The sequence below is a fragment of the Petaurus breviceps genome, unplaced genomic scaffold, assembly GCF_028583685.1.
Source record: "Petaurus breviceps papuanus isolate PSGF00001 unplaced genomic scaffold, PetGlider_PUasm1.0 76, whole genome shotgun sequence".
NCBI lineage: Eukaryota > Metazoa > Chordata > Mammalia > Diprotodontia > Petauridae > Petaurus > Petaurus breviceps.
This window is the reverse complement of record NW_027186473.1, coordinates 59,158,292-59,181,814: the sequence shown is the minus strand read 5'-3', so window position 1 is coordinate 59,181,814 and position 23,523 is coordinate 59,158,292.

Genomic DNA, 23,523 nt, shown 5'->3' with positions numbered 1-23,523 from the left:
AGGAAGGAAGGAAGGAAGGAAGGAAGGAAGGAAGGAAGGAAGGAAGGAAGGAAGGAAGGAAGGAAGGAAGGAAGGAAGGAAGGAAGGAAAAGAAGGAAGGGAGGGAGGGAAAAAGGGAGGGAGGGAGGGAAGAAGGAAGGGTGGGAAGGAGAGAGGAAAGAATATTCATGGGACTGTGTCTTGTAGTTCTTACCCAAGCCAACATGCCACCTTCATTTCTATCCCAGTCTCACCTCAGGGCAAACAGGTTAGAGGTTCAGCACCCTGCAATGGCAAACCCTCTATTAGCCTTGAAGCACCAATAGAGGGATGATGTGGTCAGAAACCTACAACCAATTTTCTCTTCCTTCAAAAGTTGTCATTTGGCTCAGACAAAATCATGTATGTAAATGACTTTGCCAGGTTTAAAGTGTTTTATTAATGTCAGCTAGCATGATATATGGTCCTACATTGTGCAGAGCATTGGGATATGCCTAGGATATGATGTATGGTTTAGAGAAGACACTGATCCATCTGTCATGAAGTGTATGGTTTAATAAAGGGATGTGACATACATAAATGGAACAGTGATTGCTCTGACCCTCACTACCCAGATGGCAAGGTAGATTAGGTTTTATTTCTTCCCCAGGGCTCTATAATACCCTTATGGGGAATTAGGGATATGTAGCTTCTCCATCACTGGTTCCAACTCCCACAGATGGTGTTCCCTGCATTGTAGATGGTTACCCTGAACCTCTGTTTCATTAGCCACCAACAATTGTATTAGCTTTTACAAAGGAATATTTATTTCAAAAGTATTACAAATATACAGACACAGTCCTTAACATGTAAAGCATAATCCATGGAAGGGGGTTAGGTCCACAGCTTAACTCAGTTCATATAGAACACAGACCAATTTCCAAGCCTAAAACCAACCTCAAGCTCAAATCCCAGGCATGCTGGCTTCTCAGAATTTCAATAAAGTTCTTCCCCAGTTGGCTGGCTGCAGCACCCCCTATGGAATCTCAACTCCATGGTCACCATGGCTCAAGCTCAATCTGGTGGTGATTTTCATTGCATCTGAAATCAAGGACAAACAACATGGAACAGAGACCCCAGGCCCCTTTCTCTTAGCTAGGATAAAAGTGAAGAGGGTGAAGGTACCTGTCCCCTCCTGGTTCAGTTCTTGGTGCCCTCACTGTGAGTGAACTGTGATCTTCACCCTTTAGGCGCAATAATAAAGAGCACACAGGGAAGAAAGAACATAGGAAAAGAAAGAGATTGTCTTAATTTGACCATTTTTAAAGGTCCAGTCCAATACATGTAGCAGAGGACACAAGAAAACTCCATGGTAGGTGATCTGGGCAAGCCAGACAATAAAAGTTTTACCCCCAAAATAATAATAACAGATCATAACAAAAACTATAACAAAGGGGCAGCTAGGTGGCACAGTGAATAGAGCACTGGCCCTGGAGTCAGTAAGACCTGAGTTCAAATCCAGCCTCAGACACTTGACACACGTACTAGCCATGTGACTTTGGGCAAGTCACAACCCCAATTACCCTCCAAAAAAAAAGCAAAAAAAAACTATAGCAAAAATGTTAAATATGAAGTGAAAACTTAGGTATTCTCCCCTTTCTCACCCTACCCCCATCAAACACCCTACTGTTTTGGATTTTTTTTTAATAAACCACCCTAACATCATCATCATTGGAGAAAAAGAAATTCTTGTAACAAATATGAATACCCACTTTGGCAATGTCCAAAAAATATATTAGTGAGTCAACAAGTATTCATGAAACACTTACTGTGTTCCAGACACTGCTCTAAACACTAGGGATACAGATACATGCTAAAAGACAGTCCTGACCCTCAAGGGACTTATATTTTAATGGAAGACAAGATATAAAAGGGAACTGAAAAGAGTGAGGGAAGAGGTACTCACATGGGAACATGGTGGTAAGGTCCAGAGAGCCAGAAACAGGGCTGGGAGAGGGAAAGAGGAATGTCTTTTCCTCTCTCTTCCATCTCTTTGGGAAATAGTCTGAGTAGTGGTATTTCTGGGTCATTTCTTCTTAGTTTAATGCCTTTTTGGACAGAGTTTCAAACTACTTTCCAGAATGGATTTATCAATTCATATCTCCATCAATTGTGCATTAATGTGATAGTGAATTGTCATTTTCCTTTTTTGTCAGTTTTGACAACCTGATAGAGAAGAGGTAGAGTTTTAAAACTACTTTAATTTTCATTTCTTTAACAGAGATTTAGAGTACTTTTATATGGGTATTGGCAGCTTAGATCTCTTCCATTGAAAACTGCCTGTTCATATTCTTTGACCATTTATCTATTAAGGAATGGCCCCTATTTTTATAAATTTGAATCATTTCAATTGCTTATATATCTTGGAAATGAGACCTTCAGGAGATCATATTATTATGAAACTACAATTTTTTTGCAGTTTCTTGTTTCCCTTTTAATTTTAGCTTCATTGGTTTTGTTTCTATGAAAACTTATTAATTTTAGGTTATCAAAATTGTCTTTTTTATCTTCTGTGAACTTTCATCCATCATTTGGTCATGAACTCTTCCCCTATTCATGGATCACAAGGGTAATTTCTTCTTTGATCACCTAACTTATTTATAATGTCAGCCCTTCTTTGGGAATATGGTATGAGGTGATAGTGGATATCTAAGTTCTTCCAGATTGCTTTCCACTTTTCCCAGCAGTTTTTTTAAATAGATTTCTTACTCCACCTAACTGGAGTCTTTGGGTTGTTTATCAAAAACTAAGCTACTATATTCATCTGCTTCTAGATGTTCTTTACTAGATCTGTTCCATGGATTAACTTCTCTATTTCTCAATCAGCACCAAATTGTTTGATGAATGCTGCTTTGTAGTATAGTGTGAGATCTGCTACTGTTTAACTCACTTCCTTAATTAATGATTTTCATTATTTCCCTTGAGATTCTTGACCTTTTGTCCCTCCAGTTAAAGTTCACTATTACTTTTTCTAGCTTGATAAATTAATTCTTTGATGATTTGGCATGGTATTGAAGATATAAATTAATTTAGTTAGTATTGTTACTTAATTATGTTGGCTCAGCCTACTCATGAGCAGTTAATACATCATTAATTATTTGAGTTTGTCTTTATTTCTGTAAGAGTGTTTTGTAACTATTTTCATATAGTGCACATGTATCTTGGTAGGTAGACTACCAAGTATTTTTATATTCTGTAGTTATAAATTTAATTTCCTTTTCTATCTCACCCACTGTATTTTGTTGGTAATATACAGAAATATAATGATTTATGTGGATTCATTTTATATCCTGCAACTTTGCTGACGTGATTATTTCAATTCATTTTAATTAGATCTCTAAGGTTCTTTGAGTAAGCTGTCACATGATCTGACAAAAGCAATAGCTCTGTTTCTTCTTTGCCTGCGTTTATCCCCTTTATTTCTTTTCCTCACCTAGAGTGATGACAGTGGGCATCCTTCTTTTGCCCCTCAGCATTCTACCTTCCTACTCTTCTCTTCATCTGTTTCAGTGCTTTAGGCAAGTGAAATGTGAGCTGGAAGGTACACATGGTGACTAGTGAAGCCGCTCATTGAAAGAGAATAAAAAATAAAGGAGGGAATGAAGCAGGGACCAGAGGCAACCAGCAAGAAGAGAAGGAAGCATTTGACCCCATATTGCATGGTGGAGATAGCGTAAAAAGATAAAATTCACCTTACCCAAGAAACTTTGAAGTGTTATAGAGCTGGAGGAATCATATAAAACATCTATAAAGTTGTAAAGTGAAAGAATTTTTTTTCTTCTAATCGTCACCCTGAATTCTCCCAAAATTTTCTTCAACAAACAGCTCCACCAGAGAAGCTATGGCTGCAAAGCTGTCCATCTTTGAAACTAATAGTTATTTTTTCAAAGTCTTCCAAGGTAAAGAAAAATAAGAGAGAGTGTCTTTCATTTTCTCAGTGGAGTCCTTCTAATTCAAACATATGCCATAAAGAATGTCCAAGGCACCCATCAGTTTTTAGTTGTTTGGGGGGGAGGGCAGGCAATAAGAACAATTTAAAGGTACTAATCTATCAATCAATCAACATTTATTAAGTGCCTACTATGTGCCAGGGACTGTGTTAAGCACTGGAGATACAAAAAGAGGCAAAACATAGTCTCCGCCCTCAAGGAGCTTATAATCTACCTGGATAGCCTCCTTTAATTTAGGAAGATGATTGAAAAATATTAGGAAAGACTACTTAAGGTTTGAGAAAAGCTGAAGACTGACTTTCATGCTTATGGCTCAATCATTCAGTCACGTTTGATCCTTCATGACACAATAGACTATAGCACTCCAGACCCTTCTATCCTCTACTGTCTCACGAAGTTTGCCCAAGTTCATGTTCATTGTTTCCATGACACTATCTATCCATCTCATCTTTTACTGTCCCCTTTTCCTTTTACCTTTAATCTCCCAACATCAGGGTCTTTTCCAATGAGTCCTGCCTTTTCATTGTGTGGTCAAAGTATTTAAGTTTTCACCGATTCCAGTGAATCATCTGAATTAATTTCTTTAAGTACCGAATGATTCGATCTCCTTGATGTCCAAGGGATTCTCAAAAGTCTTCTCCAGCACCAGAATTCAAAAACATTGATTCTGCAGCATTCAGCCTTCCTTAGAGTCAAAATTTTACAGCCATACATGGCAACTGGAAAAACCATAGCTTTGACTATATAACCCTTTGCCAGCAAGATAATATTTCTATTTTTTTGGTATGCTGTCCAGATTTGCCATAGCCTTCCTTCCAAAGAGTAAGTATCTTTTAATTCTACGACTGCAGTCCCTATCAGCAGTGATCTTTGAACCCAAGAATATAAAGTCTAACACTGCTTCCATTTTTTCTCCCTCTATTTGCCAGGAAGTAATGGGACCAGGGACTGGGAAAACAAATCTTAGTTTGTTTGTTTTTTTTATGTTAAGCTTCAAGCAAGCTTTTACATTCTCCTCTTTCACTCTTATCAAGAGGTTTCAGTCTATTAATAACTGCCATTTTGCCAAGCATTTGTCAAAAAGACAGTACTCCCATGGGATCTACTTTTGAGAAAATAGAAGCACTTGCTACTAGATACATCCAAAGAATTATTCTAAACTTAATACTAGAACAATAGCTAGCAATTTTTTTGTGTAACTGGTGCAAGTAGAGGATAGGATCATTTAGGGCAAAATGTTGTGTTGTATTATGTTGAGGAAAGAGGAAAGATAATTTGGGACTCTTAGAAACTTAGATTTCTAAGTTATTGAAAGGAAAGAGGAATACTACAATATGAACCCCTTTTGCATTTTCTGATCTAAGGAGAAAACCCCAATTACCTATCCCTAGTTCCAGCTCTTCTGAAAGTATTTCTGGGACTTAGTGACTTTGGGTGGTGATCTGTGCAAAAACATGCCCCTGGAATTATAAGCAAAAGGATGTCAAGAGAAATCCAGGGGCGACTAGGTGGCACAGTGAATAGAGCACCGGCCCTGGAGTCAGGAGGACCTCAGTTCAAATTCAGCCTCAGACACTTAATACTTACTAGTCGTGTGACCTTGGGCAAGTCACTTAACCCCAACTGCCCAGGTTTCCCCTCTCCAAAAAGCAAAAGAGAGAGAGAGAGAGAGAGAGAGAGAGAGAGAGAGAGAGAGAGAGAGAAATCCAGAAGAAGCAGTGTCGTAGATAAAAGCAACAATGTGAAGTTGGCCTTCTTAAAAATCACCAGAATGAAAAATGTGACCAAGCCTTCTAGAACTTTAGTTGTTAGTGTTGATTTTTTTCCATTCCACACAAGCCTACCATGTTTTTATACATGAATATCAGTCTGGATGTCCTGGGACCAGTTTTGTAATTACAAGGTGATGATAACCAGAAGCCTTCTGGCGAGTCAGGGCTTGCTTATAATAAGACTCATTATCCTATTCTTTTGAGTCAGAGTTTGGGACCCCAATATGGGTGGTCACTATAAAGTTTTTATATTGTGTTCAATTTCTGATATGGAGGGCACCAAATGATTGACCTTGGTCCAAATGTCATTGAGTTGTTTCAGTCATGAACAACTCTTTGTCACCCCATTTAGAGTTTTCTTGGCAAAGACAGTGGAGTAGTTTGCCATTTCCTTCTCCAGCTTATTTTACCAAAAAGGAAATGAAGGCAAATAGGGTTAAGTGACTTGGCCAGGGTCACACAGCTAGTAAGTATCTCAGGACAGATCTGAACTCAGGAAGATGGGTCTTTCTAACTCCAAGCCTAGCAGTCTATTCACTGAGCCACCTAGCTGCTCTCAAAAAAGTAACAAATTGGATAGTACTAGCCAGATGTGGACAGCTTCCATAGACAACAACACATAAACTAGGAAGAAGTATTGGCTGTGCCTGCAGATTTACCCTGAGGCAGGGCACTGGAGGCAGTTTGAACCCAATCCTCAACCCAGCTAATGAGATCCAATTGTTAAATTTTTATTTGAACATTTACACTTCAGAAATTGGTAACTGCTCCAATCAGGGCATGATTTATTATCTTCTTGATTGTCTAGATTGAAGAAAATCATTGAGAAAATGTTAATAATGTAAATTAAACTTCAAAGCGTGTTGTGTAATACGTCTTCTTGTCTTTCCAGAAAGTTGGCTGCTTAACATTTCCCAGTGCACTCCTGCCTTAGATTCTCTAATATGAGAGAACGTGGGGATTCCTACAAAGGAGGTGAAGGCGTTCTGTGAATCAATGGAAACAGGGTCTCTGACAAAGTGTGGCAGAGCATCTGGGACTTCCTCCAGAAAGTCTTGTTCTCATTAGGAGCAAAAAATGCACTCCTGAGTTTTCAACCCCCATTTCCACATTGAACAGAGTTGCCTGTCACCAGGCTGAGCTGCATTAGGATAATACACTAGCTATATTTTGGGTCAAAGCAAAGGAGCCCTGGAAGACTGGAGTTAGAACACCAGGATTTGAATCTAAACCCTGTCACCCACTGTGCATTTGACCTTTCTTGTTGTTCAGTAGGGTCTGACTTTTTGTGATCGTTTTGAGATTTTTCTTGGCAGAGATACTGAAGTGGCTTGCCATTTCCTACTCCAGCTCATTTTGCAGATGAGGAAAGTAAGGCAAATAGGGTTAAGTGACTTGTCCAAGGTCACACAGCTAGTAAGTGCCTGCGGCCAGATCTGAATTGAGAAAGATGAGTCTACCTGACTGCAGGCCCAGTGCTCTATCTACAATACCACTGCTGCCCTTACTCAGGTATAAGAATACGTACACATACTACTTCCACTATTAGTTTTAGTTTGAAAAAAAAAAACTCACATTTCTAGAGTTGATATAGATGTATGTGTGTATATTTGATTATATACATATATGTATGTATATATATATAGATATACACAGACATATAATCATTTAGCTATTATAAGAACAAGAATAGATCATTCTGTTTAGCTATAGAAGGACATAGCCTTTACATAGTCTTCCTAAGCCCTCTCTAAGGAGGGCTGTGACATTTTGTTATTGTCAATTTGGCCAACAATACTTGCAGGGGCCTGGCATAAGCCTCAGCTAGACCAAAACCAGCTGTGTGAGAATCAAGCCAGAAGGAGTATACAAAAGCCATTTTCCTCTGCTCAAGACACTTCAGGGGCAAGAGTTGAGAGATTACAAGAGTTGAGAACCCCCAAGAGCTCTCAGCCATCCTGGCTCTTGGCAGTTCCCTTTGCCCTGCTTTCTGAGGGCCCAGATGGACTTTAATTAGTGATGAGTGCTAGAGAATCCCCCAAATTAGAGAATCTTTCCTGCCGCATTGTCATCCCTGAACCATATATACATTATCTCAATTTCAGCCATTTGCATCAGGAGTTTCTGCTTGCAATTAGCCTTTGCAACTAATAAAGTAAGATGTAATTATAGATGTCCCTGTTGGCAGTACCACTTTCGATTCACATTGATACGTTTGTGGCTGTCTGGGACTCCAAATCAAAGGACTGGAGAGTGCCTCGGACCCATGCACTCTATTCCCACGTCTGACGTGGGTGATGTTCCAGGCTAAGGAATGACTGCTGTTGTTAGACCTCACGCTACATTCTCGTCACCTCCTCTCCACTTCCCAATTCAACCTCGTTTCCTCCCACTACCCTCTCTAGGTGGACTGCCCTGTCAGTAGCACAGATTTAGAGAGATCAACTGTTGTTTCTTCCACCCCCCAAGCTGAAAAGAGCTGAAACTTAGCTCCACCATCAGGGGTTAAGTCTGACACCTACAATGAATTGAAACCGACCCCTCTAAAGCTCCTGGTGAGTCTTCGTTGGCTTTTTTCAGCCCTCAGCCTTATTCACCATACGGATGCCTCAGACACTGTGAATGTTCATCTTCTGCTCTCTCGGTTTCTATGGTTTCGTTCTAGGTTTGTTCTAGGTTTCCTTCTCCCCTGGTTCTCCGCCTACTTCTCTGTCCTGTCCCCACTCTCCTTTGCTGGATCTCCCTTCAGGTCACAGCCACTAATTATGGGTGTCCCTTAAGGTTCTCCCTTGGGCCCTCTCCTTCTTTATTGTCTCCTTTGGATATCTCAAAAACAACTTTTGGTTCAATTCTGTCTGAGACTCTAAAAAGTTCTTAGATATTTTTAACCAGCCAAATTGTTCCTGACCTCACCCCACTGTACATCTCAAACCTCAAGATATTTCTTTTTAAAAATAAATTTTATTATTCTTTCCAATTACACATAAAGACAATTTTAACATTCATTTTTTTTAAATCATGAGTTCCAATTTTTTCTCCCTCTCGTCTCCTCCCTAAGACAGTAAGCAATATATATATATATATATGCAATCATGTAAAATTTATTTCCATATTAGTCATCTTGTGAGAGAAGAAACAGGACCAAAAGGAAAAAAAACATGAAAAAAATAAAGAGAGTGAAAACAGTATGCTTCAATCTGCATTCAGACTCCATCAGTTCTTTCTCTGGAGGCAGATAGCATTTTCCATCACAAGTCCTTTGGAATTGTCTTGGATTATGGTATTGCTGAGAATAGCTAAATCATTCATAGTTGATCATCATACAATATTACTGTTAATATGAACAATGTTCTCCTGGTTCTGTTCTCAAACCCCAAAATATTTCCAAGTGAACATTCTCCCAATCACTCATGAGCAGGGTTATCCTTGATTCTTTACTTTCAACCCACTTACCCAATCTACTGCCATATCATATGTAGTCTCTACCTTCATGTTGTCTCATCTCCATTCACTCTTCTACCACTGTGGGGCAGATTCTCACCACCTTATACCTAGACTATTACAATAGTCTTATGATTGTACTCTGCCTCAGACCTCCCCTCCCCCATTCTAATCCATCCTCAATTTAACTGCCAAAGTGATCTTTCTCCAGCTCAGGTCAGACCATATTACTACCACTACTCAATAAATGCCAGTGAATCCCTATTAACTCCAGGATCAAATATAAAGTCTTTGGTATTTATAACCCTGGCTCTTTTCTATTGATACTGATCTACTTGTTGTTCTTTGAACATGACACTGTTTCTCCACCGCATGACTTTTCACTGACTGTCCTCTCTTCCTCTTAGCTTCCTTGGCTTCCTTCAAGATTCAGTTGAAATCATACCTTCTGTAAGAGTCTTTTCCTAAAACAATATGGAAGAAATTATATATATATACCGTATATATGAGATGTAATCTCATACCATATGCCAAGATAAGGTCAAAATGATATATGATTTACACTTAAAGGGTGATACCATAAACAAATTAGGAGAACATGGAATAGTTTACCTGTCAGATCTATGGAGAAGGAAAGAATTTAGAACCAAACAAGACATTGAGAGTATTACAAAATGTAAAATGGATCATTTTGATTATATAAAATTTAAAAATTTTTGCACAAACAAAACCAATACAATAAAAATTAGAAAGAAAGTAGAAAATGGTGGGGGAGGATATGTGGAAATTTGCAGCAAGTATTTCTCATTAAAGCTTCATTTCTCAAATATATAGAGAACTGAGTCAAATTTATAAGGATGTAAGTCATTCCCAAATTGAAAAATGATCAAAAGATATGAACTGACAGTTTTCATAGAAAGAAATCAAAGCTATCTATAGTCATGTGAAAACATGTTCTAAATCACTATTGAGTAGAAAAAAATATAAATTAAAATAACTAAGGGGTACCATCTCACACCCATCAGATTGACTAACACGACAAAAAAAAAGGAAAAATGATAAATGTTGAAGGGGATGTGAGAAAACTGGGACACTAATGCACTGTTGATGAAGTGAACTAAACCAACTATTCTGGAAAACAATTTGGAACTATATCCAAAGGCTTATAAAATAGCATAGCCTTGATGCAGTGATACCACTGCTAGGTCTGAATTCCAAAGAGATATTAAAAGGTGGGGGAGGAGAACCTACTTGTACAAAAATATTTATAATAGTTCTTCTTATGATAGCTAAGAATTATAAATCAAGAGCATGTCAATCAATTGCAGAATAGTAAGACAGGTTGTGGTATATGATTGTGATGTAATATTATTGTGCTATAAGAAATGATGAACAGGATGATTGCAGAAAAACCTGGAAAGACTTACATGAACTGATGCAAAGTAGATGAGCAGAACCAGGAAAACGTTGAACACAGTAACCGCAATATTGTTTGATGAAGAATTGTGAATGACTTAGAGCTCTTCTCAGTAATACAATAATCCAAGACAATTCCAAAGGACTCATGATGAAAAATTCTATTCACCTCCAGAGAAAGAATTAACTGTCTGAGTACAGACTGAAGCATACTATTTTTCTCTTCCTTCCTTCCTTTCTTTTAAATTCTTCTCATACAAAATGACCAATACAGAGATATTTTACACGGTTGTACATGTGTATAATCTATATCAGATTATAACTAACTCAAGGAAAGGGAAGGGAGGGAAAGAGGTAGAAATAGAATTTAGGCCTTAAAATTTTAAAAAGCAAACAAAACTTAAAAACTGTTCTAACATGTTATTGGGGGAGGGGGAGGTGAAATATTTTTAAAAGGATTTTTTAAGAGTCTTTTCCTGGTCTTCTCTGCTTGTCAGTGTTTTCTCTCTCAGATTATCTTTGATTTGCTCTCTTTCTTTCTCTTTCTCTCTTTTTTTCCCTCTCTCTTTCTCTGTTTGTGTGTATATAAATATGTGCATGTATATATGTAGAGAGAGAGATGGGTACATATATGTGTGTGCATATTACCTAGTTATTTGCATGGTATGTATATCTTTACATTAGAAAACGAGCTCTTTGAGGTGGCTAGGTGGCGCAGTGAATAGAGCACTGGCCCTGGAGTCAAGAGAACCTGAGTTCAAATCCGGCCCCAGACACTTAACACAAAAACTAGCCTTGTGACCCTAGGCAAGTCACTTAACACCAATTGCCCTCCAAAAAGCAAAAAGAAAAAAAAGAAAAGAAAATGAGCTCTTTGAGGTCAAGAACAATGTTTTTGTCTTTATTTGCATGCCCAGTGCTTAGTACAATGCTTGGCACATATTACGTGTTTAATGAATGTTGTGGCTGGCATGTAGTAAGTTTATAATAAATATTTATTTACTGACAGATTAATCCATCTTCCTTATTATAGCTTTTCAAGCATTTGAAAACAATTCTCATATCCATCTGATGTCCATCTTTTCTTGTCTAGTCTAATCATTTGCAGTTTCTTCATATGACCTGAAGTCATTTGACCTCACCATCCTTTATAAATATGGCATCCAAATCTGAAAACAAGACTCAGATATATATGGTCTAACACATAGAATATAAGTGTCAAATGTAGTCTGACACATGGAAAGAGTAGGGAAATTATCACTTCCCTAAATCCTGGAGGACACTGTACCTTTCTTTATGCAAACTAAAGGCACAATAACTGGTTGATTGCCATGTTCCTAAAACATTGCTTGATTCATATGGAGCTTAATTTCCACTAAAAACCTCAAATACTTTCAAACAACAGCAGCAATTAATTGCATTCCAACAGCCCCTTCTTTTTTTTAAGAGGAGAAAGTAGTCAGTGAATCTTTTGCTGATCTCTTGTAATGGTAATGTAAATGGGAAGATCTTTCTCATCCATTAATAGGTCCATGTGACCTGCTTGAGTCACATGGAAGCCTGAGTCACATGAGTCTATGGTAAGAGGAGCTTGCTAAGCAGGTGGAGCAGGAAGGAATGGTGCAGGAAAGGTGAAACAGGAAGAGGCAAAAGCGGAGCAGAGCCCAGAGGCAGTTGGTGAGAGCAGTTAGAGCTCAGGGAGAAAGGAAGTAGGCAGTGATCTGTGAGTATTGTTTGTGGGAAGGTCCTAGCAGGGGGAAGGCTTGGGGATGGCAGTGTGCCCTACATTGTTATTGCATATATATTTCTTTGTTGCTATGATAGATTCAACTTTCTGGTGTTTGAATAAATGTTTTGGTTCTCTCTTCCATGTGGAGTCTTATATCTTGCCATTCAAACCTGGAAATATTCCTTCATATTCATTGCAGTTGCTGTGGGTATCACAGTGGCAAAATATCTCTTTACATCTCAATACAAGCTTGTCAATGGAAAGAATTCTTCCCTTCTTCCTTTTGGTGCTAATGACAGGTCAAGTACAGGGACAGAGAATTCATAGCATTCCCAGTTGGTGTCCTGTGAGGGTGACACCGTCGTGACTTCAAGGACTAGGGATGCTGAGAGACTCTATTCCACAGTGGTGGTTGTTGTCCTTTGTTCTCAAAGAGGACCAAAATGACATCATTATGTTGGGTCAAGGTACAGTGTGTCTGACTGGCTGCTCAGACCAATACAATCTCAAAATACTCTATCACAGATCAGACATAAATAGGTGATGTGAACATTTGGGGTGGAAAGGAGGTCAGAATGCATGAAACATGGATCATGTTCTTTATCGAGACCAAAATCCTTGCATTGTTTTAGTCTCCTACATAAGCAGGAATTTCCTATAATATGTTTGGGTCATTCTCCAAATAGAAAATTAACTTTTGGAGATCACTGAAGGCATTGGTTGTTCAAGAGGAATTAACAAAATACCAAAAAGTCAAAGATAGAACAAAGAGAAACAAACATTTATTAAGCACCTAATATATCCTAAGCACTATGCTAAAAGTTTTACAATTATCTCATCTGATCCTTACAACAACCCTGGGAGGCAGGTTATTATCCCTATTTTACAGTTGAGGAAAATGAGGCAAAGAAAGAGAGGTTAAGTGACCTCCCCAGGATCTCACAGCTAGTAAGTGTCTTAGACTAGATTTGAATTCAGGTGCTCCTGACTGGGCCCAGCACATTATTCCATGAATCACCTAGTTGCCTGAGGTACTTCATACTTTCTTCACTATGAAGGAAGTACAGCACCATCCAGTTCCATGAAAAAATCAAAGTCAAGAGAATTTGATTTTCCCCAGAGATGTTCTGTCATCAAACCCTCCTTTTTCATGATCCCTTGGGAAACCTCTGGAATCCCTAGAAAATTGAGATGTTAAAATAATTTTAAAATATAATTTGTCTTCAAAACCACATGTAACCTATTTTTTCAAAATATGGATGATTCATGTTCTTTTCTCATTTTTTCCTTATTTTCATAATTGCTTTGTTTTTAACTTAGTCCACAAAAATGAACATTCAGATAAACAAAATATAAAACGATCATTCATAAAATCATAGACTCCAAAGAAGTAAGTGAGGTATATGGGAAAGAATGCTAATTCTGGAATCAGAAGATGTGGATTCAAATCCCATCTCTGACACTACTTGTGTGACCTTGGACAAGTCCCTGTGCTTCAGTTTACTCATTGTAAAATAAGGCAATTGGACTAGCTGGCATCTAGGTTCCCTTCCAACTCCCTACCTATCATCCTGAATTAGCTTTAACTTATCCTAACTTTTTTAATGACACAGCAGCAAAAAAGCTAGCTCCAACTACCTAGAAGACCTAGGTTCATGTCCCAGCTCTGACTTATACTGGCTCTGTGATCCTAGGCACATCATTACCATCTCAGTGCCCAAGGAAACTCTCTATGACCATACATTGCAGAGAAAGAGTCAAACTGCATTAATAGAAAGAATTCCTCACCTAGAAGTCACTACCACATTGAAATGATAGGTCTGGTCCCATCCCCACCCCTGCACCCAAATTAACTTTAACAAAATAAAATCCAAAAAATGTCCTAATACTTCCATGTCTTTTTTCTTCTATGATGTTAATAGTGTCATTGGGAAGATCACAGATTAAAGTAGTTCCTGAATGTGGAAAATTAGTGTAGATCACTCCACCCATATGTGTATGGGAAAGTTAAATACAGTCCTCTCTAAAAGGCAAAAGAATTGGATTAAATGACCTCACCTCTGAAAAGGCTGAAATCATTCATTCAACTCAATTCAACAAATACTGATCAAATTCCTACTATGGTCAGTCATTAGAATGCAAAGACAAAGATAAAATAATTCCTGCCCCCAAGGAGCTGATACAACAGTTCAGTCTAGCAACAACCATAGGGAAAATAATGTTCTAAATTACTAATAATTGAAGAAATTAAAATTAAAGGAATTCTGAGGTTACACCTTAAACCCCTCAAGTTGGCAAACAACAAAAAGGGGACAAATAGCAAATGCTCAGAGGACCATGAGAAAATAAGCATATTAATGTACTTTTGGTGGTTATGGATTGGTCCAACCATTCTAGAAAGCAATTTAGAACTATGGCCAAAAAGTTAGTGAATTGTACATTACCTTTGACCCAGTAATTTCACTACTAGATCAATGCCCAAAAAGATCAAAGAAAGAGAAAAAGTTCTTTATGTAAAAAAATATTTGCAGCAACTCTTTTATTGGTGGCACAGAACTAAAAACTAAGGGAGTATTCCCATACATATATTATTTTTTAAAATACTAAAAGAAAAATATATATTAAGCAATGAAAAAACTTAAGGAGAAGGAGGGGATCAAGTAAAGCTTCTTCTAACAAATGGTATCTGAGATGTGCTTTAAAGGAAGCTAGGGGTTCATGTGGTGGTAGTAAGGAAGGACAGCATTTCAACACAAGTGGACCACTTGTTCAAAGGCATGTAGGTGGGAGATAGAATACCACATGCTGAATACAGTCAGAAAGTCATTATAAGGGGAACAGAGAGCATATGAAGGGAAGTGATATGGGGGAAAGACTGTAAAATAAAGGATATCCAGCCTGCTGCCATAAAAGCTTGGAGGGGAACTTCTGGGGGTTCCATCAATTGCTTGAGAGAGTCAATCAATTTTATCAATTGACTAAAAAGAACTGAGAAAATTGGAAAACACTCCAGCAAAAATTAGATATATACCAATACCTCATGCCATATACCAAGAAAGTCTCCAAATGGGATATATGGCTTAGAAATGGAAGGTCATATCATGAACAAATTAGAGGAGCAAGGAAATTTTTTTAGAGGTATTTATGGGGGGAAGAGTTCAAGACTGAAAAAGAAATAGAGATCACCAAAGTGAAGTAGACAATTTTGATGACATAGATGTAAAAGTTTTTATACAAAATCAATGCAGTTAGGATTAGAAAGGTAACAGAAAGTATCTTTGCAAATTTCTCTGACAAAGTTCTTATATCCAGAAATATAAGGAGCTAATTAAAATTTTTAAGTATTAAAGCCATTTCTCAATATAAATTGTCAAAAAAAAAAACATATACAGGCAGTTTAAAAAGGTACTTTTGGTGGAGCTGTGGATTGGTCCATCCATTCTAGAAAGTAATTTAGAACTATGGCCAAAAAGTTAGTGAATTGTATATTACTTTTGACCCAGTGATGTCACTATTATATCAATACCCAAAAAGATCAAAGAAAGAGGGAAAAGGTTCTTTGTGTACAAAAAAAATTGTCATAACTCTTTTAGTAGGGGCAAAGAACTGGAAACTATGGAAATGTCCCCATTAACTGGAGAATGGTGGAACAAATTGTGTATACAAATGTGATGAAATTATGTTGTGGTATAAGAAATGACAAAAGGCATGGTTTCAAAGAAACCTGGTGTAATGGGAATGGGAATTTGAAGATCTTCATGCCCCTTAACAGACCTAGGGGGAGTTTGAAGACCTCCCCTGCTGTGAAGATAATCTCTGCCCCCTAGAGCACAAAGGAGGCTGGGTCAGAGCAAGTCCGACAGTTGGAGACAGTTGCAGATAGTTGGGGACAGAGAAGTTTAGGCAAGGAAATAGATGTTGTGTGAGTAAATATTGATCTTGTATTGGTTTGTGGGAAGGCTAAAGGATGCTGTGGCTCTCGGCATTATTATTATGGCCTCTGAATCTCTTTGGTACGTTGGCTTACTGGTTTTAGGATTCAGTTTTCTGGTATTAAAATAAATCCTTCAGCTTTATCCTTTATCTGGAGAGTCTGGTATATTTTATGATCAAACGCCATGCAATAGTTATAGTCAGTCTCTATTGTGATGGTGAGTGCTGTAAATATTGCATTGGCACTACACCTGGGAAGACTTGTATGAACTGATGCAGGGTGAGGTGAGAAGAACCAGGATAATAATGTATAGAATAACAACAATGTTGTAAAGATAAACAACTTTGAAAGATTTAAAAACTCTGATCAACACAATGGCCAAACGTGATTCTAAAGGACCAATGAAGAAACATAGTAAGAAATGACAGAAAAGTCATGGACTCAAGATGTAATAAGAGATATACATTCTCAGATATGACTAATGTGGGAGATTGATTTTGCTTGCCTACATATGTGTTATGAGTTTTGTTTTCTTTTTTTTTCAATGTGGGTATGGAGAAAGAAAAAAGGGTGGTAGGGATAAAATTTCCTCCAAACAAAAATACATGTGAAGAGCTCCTGGAATACCTACCAAAAAAACAGAGCAGCTTTAGAAAGATACATGGTCAATTTATTATAAACTTATTTACAGTTTTCTCTATCTATATCTTGTTGGTACATAGTGTTTTAATGTTGTCTTCCCCATTAGCCTGTAAGTTCATTGAGGGTAGAGACTGGTTATTTGCATTTCTAAGAATCTCCAGGACATAGCACAATGTTTTACACATAGTAATTGTTGAATACGTTTGTTGAATTGACTTGAAGTTCCTAAAAGAAAGACGTGTGTTTCATCACATTTTCTGGGTTAATTGAGTGCTTCTAGAGTAAAACTGAATTCCTCTACAATAAAAGACAACCAACCTGTACCACCTAAGATACAGGTTTTTAACTATTTTGTGTGTGGTAGATCCCTTTGGAAGTCTAGTAAAGCCTATATGGCACTCTTCAGAATAATGATTTTAAAAGTATAAAATAAAATGGGTAGGATTACAAAGGAAGTCAACTATACTAAAATACACACACATACATATGTATATACATATGTATGCATATAATTTTTTGCCCATCCAAATTCACAGACCCACCAAAATCTATCCATAGGTGCAAGGACCCCAGATTATAATCTTTAATGTACGACAATTGAATAGAGTAGAAGTATATTGAATAATGCCTTTATGACCTTCAAAGAGTTAGTACAGTTCTCATAGGAGTTTGATTTTCTCCTTATGAATAACTTAGGTTCTCACATCATAAAATTGTTATTCAGTCAGTTAGTCATGTCCAATTTCTCCTGACCCCATTTGGGGTTTTCCTGGATTTCTGCATTAGTTTGTCATTTCCTTCTCCAGTTCATGTTACAAATGAGTAAACTGAGGCAAATAAGGTTAAGTGACTTTCCCAGGGTCACACAGCTAGTAAGTGTATGAGACCAGATTTGAAGTCAGGTCCTCCGTACTCCACATCCAGAGCCACCCAGCTGTCCCTAGACCATAAAATAATAGTTGTCAAATAGACATTGGTCACATAAGAATTCTGCAACTCTGAGATTGTCTCTCCTTAGAAAAAGTTCCCTTGCTTTGTTTGTGATGCCAATGACAAATAGAATCTAGATATTTCCAGAGTGGCATTTCCCCTTTATAAGCCAGTGTACTTTCAGTACCCAGATGAGCTGGGAGCAGAGACTCATGGTTTAAGACAAACACCACCAATGGGAATGTAAACTACCTGAGAAATCTCTAACTATCTCAGAGTGTGAATGTCATAGAGGAACAATGTTCCACAGACTCCTGTTGTATTCTGTGCCATGGCTGCTTCAGGGAGAGGAGCCCCCACTGATGAAGCTGCCTAAAAAAAGAATGATGAATCCGAAGGAACAGAAGAAGGATGCCTGGTTTTTTGTTCTTGAGCTGGCAGTAGATGAGGGAAATGATAGTCTGCTATCCAGTGCCCATACACTCCATCTCTGTTCTGAAGCTAGAAATTCCCAGTGGTGATAATTTCCTAAAAACTAATTTGTTAGGCAAGTTGCCCAGTTTTGGGTCACAAGCACAGCTGGGAGTAATTTCTTTTCTCTGGCAGATGTTGGCTCAAACTCCATTGATCATCAGTAATGTGAGACTATAAAGGAGAAATGATAAAGGAAAAAAATAAAGCCAAAATTGTTTATTTAGGCTTCAAAGTCAAATGTTTCTCTAAAAATAAAATCCCCCTGAGTCAGATAAATAGGTGAGAAGAAACAATACCAAATTCTCTCACCCTTCCACTTGAAGTGCTAATACCATTGGTCTCAGTATTTGTCTGGCATGCTTTCCACACTCATTTTCATACACACACACATGCACATACACACGCATGCATGCACAGTCATAGAATCTCTATCCTGTACTTGACCAAGAATACATTCTACAATACCCTTGACAAGTATTTATCCACTTTCCCCTTGAAAATTTCCAAGGGTGAGGAATTGCTGTATCCCAAAGCCATCTACTCCACTTTGGGGAAGCTCTAAATGTTGAGAAGGAATTTTGTATTGGTTTTTGTCTTGTATCCACCTGAGAACTGTCTTTCTCCAGCCTTTACTCTTTGCTTCTAGTTCTCCACTGTGGGTGGAGACAATCAAGACAAATTAATCAAGGGGCAGAGTCAAAATGGCAGTGTAGAAAGAGGACCTCCAAGCAGCTCAGGCTCCCACCTTCTCCAATCCATGTAAAAGGGGACTCTGAACAAACTTTGGAACTACAGAACCCCCAAAATGACACAGAGAAGCTAACTTCCCACTGAGGACAGCCCAGAAGGGCGACAGGAATCAGCCAGTGCAAAGCCCAGCCACATGGGAGCCAAGGTTTTAGCCCCAGGGCAGGCCTGACCAGCTGCCAGCTGGAGGGACTCCAGATCACCAGCAGTTATGGAGGTCCAGAATTATCAACACATAGATGCTAAGGACAAAGTGAGAGGTCAGTGCAGTGTGGACTTTGGGATCCAGTAGTTGGGAGTGCATTGGCTTCTTCCCCCAGAGGCAAGAAGCCACTGAGGGCTGCAGTTCAGCCACGTGGAAGCTTAAGCTCCTGGCTTGAAGAGTGTAGGGGGACCAAGTGACCACTCTGAGGGGTAATTGCTCTTGCTTTAACCTGCTTGGATCTGGATTACGGTCTAGGGTGGAGGTCCTGGGGTGTGTGACCAGCTTGCCAGAGCATGTGGAGGCCTCAGAGAGGGCACCCAACTAACACTTCTGGCAGCTGAGAAAAACCCAGCATTTGGGACAAAAGCTCCCCTGTCTGGGGGCAGAGTCCTACTGTGGCAAAAAGCCCAGGGGTCAAATGACTGAGTGGTGACATGACCAGGCAAAGAAAGCAAAGCAAACAGAAGAATCCAACATTAGACTCCTATTTGGGGGGCAAAAAGGAGAAAAGCATGGAACAGGAGGGAGACAGTGAAGTCAGAATTCCTGCACCAAAAGCTTCAAAGGAAAATACGAGTTGGTTATAGGCCATAGAGGACCTTAAGAAGCAGATAAGAGAAGTGAAGGAAAAATTGGGAAGAGAAATGAGAATGATGCAAGAAAATTATGAAATGAGAGTCAACAACCTGACTGAGGAAAATAACACCTTAAAAAACAGACTAACTCAAATGGCAAAAGAGGCTCAAAAAGGCAATGAGGAGAAGATTGCCTTAAAAAGCCGAATTTGCCAGATGGAAAAAGAATCTCAAAAGCTCAATGAGAAGAATCATTCCTTCAGAATTAGATTGGAGCAAATGGAAGCTAATGACTTTATGAGAAATCAAGATGCTGTTAAACAGATCCAAACAAATGAAAGAATAGAAGGCAATGTGAAATATCCCATGGGAAAAAACACTGACCTGGAAAATAGATCCAGGAGAGATAATTTAAAAATTATTGGACTACCTGAAAGCCATGATGAACGAAAGGACCTAGAAATCATCCTCCAGGAAGTTCTCAAAGACAACTGCCCTGATGTTTTAGAACCAGAGGGCAAAATAGAGGTTGAAAGAATCCACCGATCACCCTCTGAAAAAGATCCCAAAAATAAAATTCCTAGGAATATTATATCCAGGTTTCGAGATTCCCAGATCAAGGAGAAAATATTACAAGCCGATAGGAAGAGACAATTTGAATATTGTGGAAATACAATCAGGATAACTCAGGATCTGGCAGCTTCTACACTGAGGGATCAAAGGGCTTGGAATATGATATTCTGGAGGGCAAAGGAGCTGGGATTAAAACCGAGAATCACCTACCCAGAAAAACTGAGTATCATTTTGCAGGCAAAAATATGGTCATTCAGTGGAATAGAGGACTTTCAAGCATTATTGATGAAAAAAACAGAGTTGAATATAAAATTTGACATTCAGATACAAGAAGCAAGAGAAGCATAAGAAGGTAAACAGGGAAAAGAAAGCATAAGGAACTTATCAAAGCTGAACTATTAACATTCCTACATGGAAAAATGATAATTGTAACTGATGAAACTTTTCTCATTATGAAAATAGTTGAAGGAAATAAATATATATATATATATATGTCTATATCAGAGAGTATACTGGCGTATGAATACATATGTGAATGTGTGTATATATGTTTACAGGTATACATAGATAGAGGGCACAGGACCAATTTAATAGGAAGGGATGATACTTAAAAGGTGAAATTAAGAGGTAAGAGAGGAATATCATGAGAAGAGATGGGGAGAGACAGAATGGGGTAAACTATCTCATAAGAAGAAGCAAGGGAAAATGGTTACAATGGAGGGGAAGAACATGAAGGCAAAAGAGAATGGGTCAATCTTATTCTCATTGAATTTGGCTCAGGGAGGGAATGATGTACACACTAAATAGGGTATCTCACCCTACAGGAGAGTAGGGGGAAGGGGATGAGAGGGGGACGATGGAAGGGAGGGCAGGCTGGGGGGGAGGGAAGTTGGAAGCACCCACTTTTGAAAAGGAACAGGATCAAAGTAGAGAATAGAACAAGTGGGAGGTGGGATAGGATGGAGGGAAATACAGTCAGTCTTTTACAATTTATCTACTATATTAATGTTTTGCATTAGCTACACATGTACAACCTATACTTAACTGCTTATCTTCCCAGTAAGAGTGGGTGACAAGGGAGGAAGGGAATTAATCTAGAATTCAAAGTTTTAAAATGAAATGTTAATATATACATATATACATATATATTATTATTAATGCTATTTTAAATGTAATTGGGAAAAAAGTTATACAGGCACTGGGGCATAGAGATCCACCATGCCCTACTGGAAAAGTCAAAGGGGGTATGGGAGAAGATATGGGAAAGAGCAGATTTTAGGAGGGGATATTCTGTGGGACTGCTATTTTGGGGCGGTGGGTAGTGGAAAAACGGGGAGAAAATTTGTAACTCAAAATCTGGCAGGAATGAAAGATATAAATCAGAATTTAATAAAGCATTTGGGAAAAAAGACAAATTAATCTTTCTTCTCCATGACAGTTCTTCAAATATAAGTCAGAGCTCATGTGCCTTACATATTCTCTTCTCCAGTTATTCCAATCAGTGCCATTATTGCATGGCATGATCCCTGGTCCCTTCCACAACCTGGTTATCCTACTCTAGACATATTTCAACTTGTCAACATTCTTCCCAAAATATGAAACTGAACAGAGGACTCCAGAGCTGGCCTGACCAGGACAGAGAACACTAAGGCTATTGCTTCCCTTGCCCTGGAAGAGAACAAAATAAATCTCATTCTTAGGTAAAGACCCAACAGCTATCATACTCAGTTGGGAATCTGTGAGCTATATAACAAAACATATATCGCACCCCACCAAAAACTTGTTTAACCTAAAGTTCAAGCCTGGATATTTGCATAACTCTTCATTGGTGAAGAGAATGATGTCTTGAGGCACAGAGAATCAAGTAATCATTCTATCCACCAATAAGGAGAATCTTCTACAAAGATTCAGGCTTGAACTTCAGGTTCCACATGTAAATTGATGGAGTATGAAGTAAGGAGAACCAATGAAAGACTTATAAATGCAAAGAAAAAACAAGACTTGAATGCTAGATAATTTTAATGGGCAAGAAATTTGGTCCTAGAGAAGAGCTGAGAAAGTGTACCTCTCTGACTTTTTTGCAAAAGTCATAGACTGTGGGTGCAGAATGAAGCACATAGTCATATTCAACAAATGAATTGTTCAGTTATTCTGAAATGCTTTTTTTTCCCTCTTCCTTCATTCTTTGTTAATAAGAGATCCTTCCAGAGAATTAATGTAGCCCTGAATCATGGTAAAGCTATGAATATCGTCACCTACGCAAAGTCCCTGAGATGCAATTTTTACCATATCATGTGGGACTTTCATTTTATGTCACTATGAGAACCCTAAGTGGCAGAGAATTTAGCTTCATGGTTCTTAGGAAGATTTCAATCACTTAGTCAATATTTATGGAGGTCTTTGGACAGGAAGTAGTTTTGAAAGATTAAGTCATCTCTCCCCTACATTTGATTCAGAAGACAATGAACCACCTTGACTGCTGAGAACTTAGACATTTTTTTAAGTCTACAGGTTTTTTATTGAATTTCCCATAGAAACTAAGATTCAATTTTTGTTTCATTAGGAATTTGCATTTTTCAGAATATAGAATAAAAATTGGGAAAAGAAACAGTAAGGTAAAAAAAAGACTTGTTGCCCTCAGCAAAGCTATGACACAGATAAAAACACTCTTTGGTAACTAACTCCACAGCTCCCCCTCAGTACTTCACCTTCCCCACTTCCCTACACCTCCAGTGCTGTGTTTCTCTCCTTCAGTTCCCAATGAGAAACTCTCAAGAAAGGACCCCACTCATTTATACCGGGTGTATAAGTGATTAATAACCAAAAGTTATTTATAATCCAAAGGTAACCAAAATTTTAACTAAAACCAATGAAGACAATATACATCAAAGTGAGAGTTGGAATATTGAGGTTCCAATACATTAGGGTTCATCTCACCATTAACTCTTTACCCTCTGGATTACTTTGGGCAGAGCAATTAACCTCCTCTGAGCCTCATTTTTCAGTTTGTAAAATGAAGACAATAATACTTGTATTACCTACCTCATGGGGTTTGAGGAGCAAATGAGTCTATATATATATATATATATATATATATATATATATATATATATATAT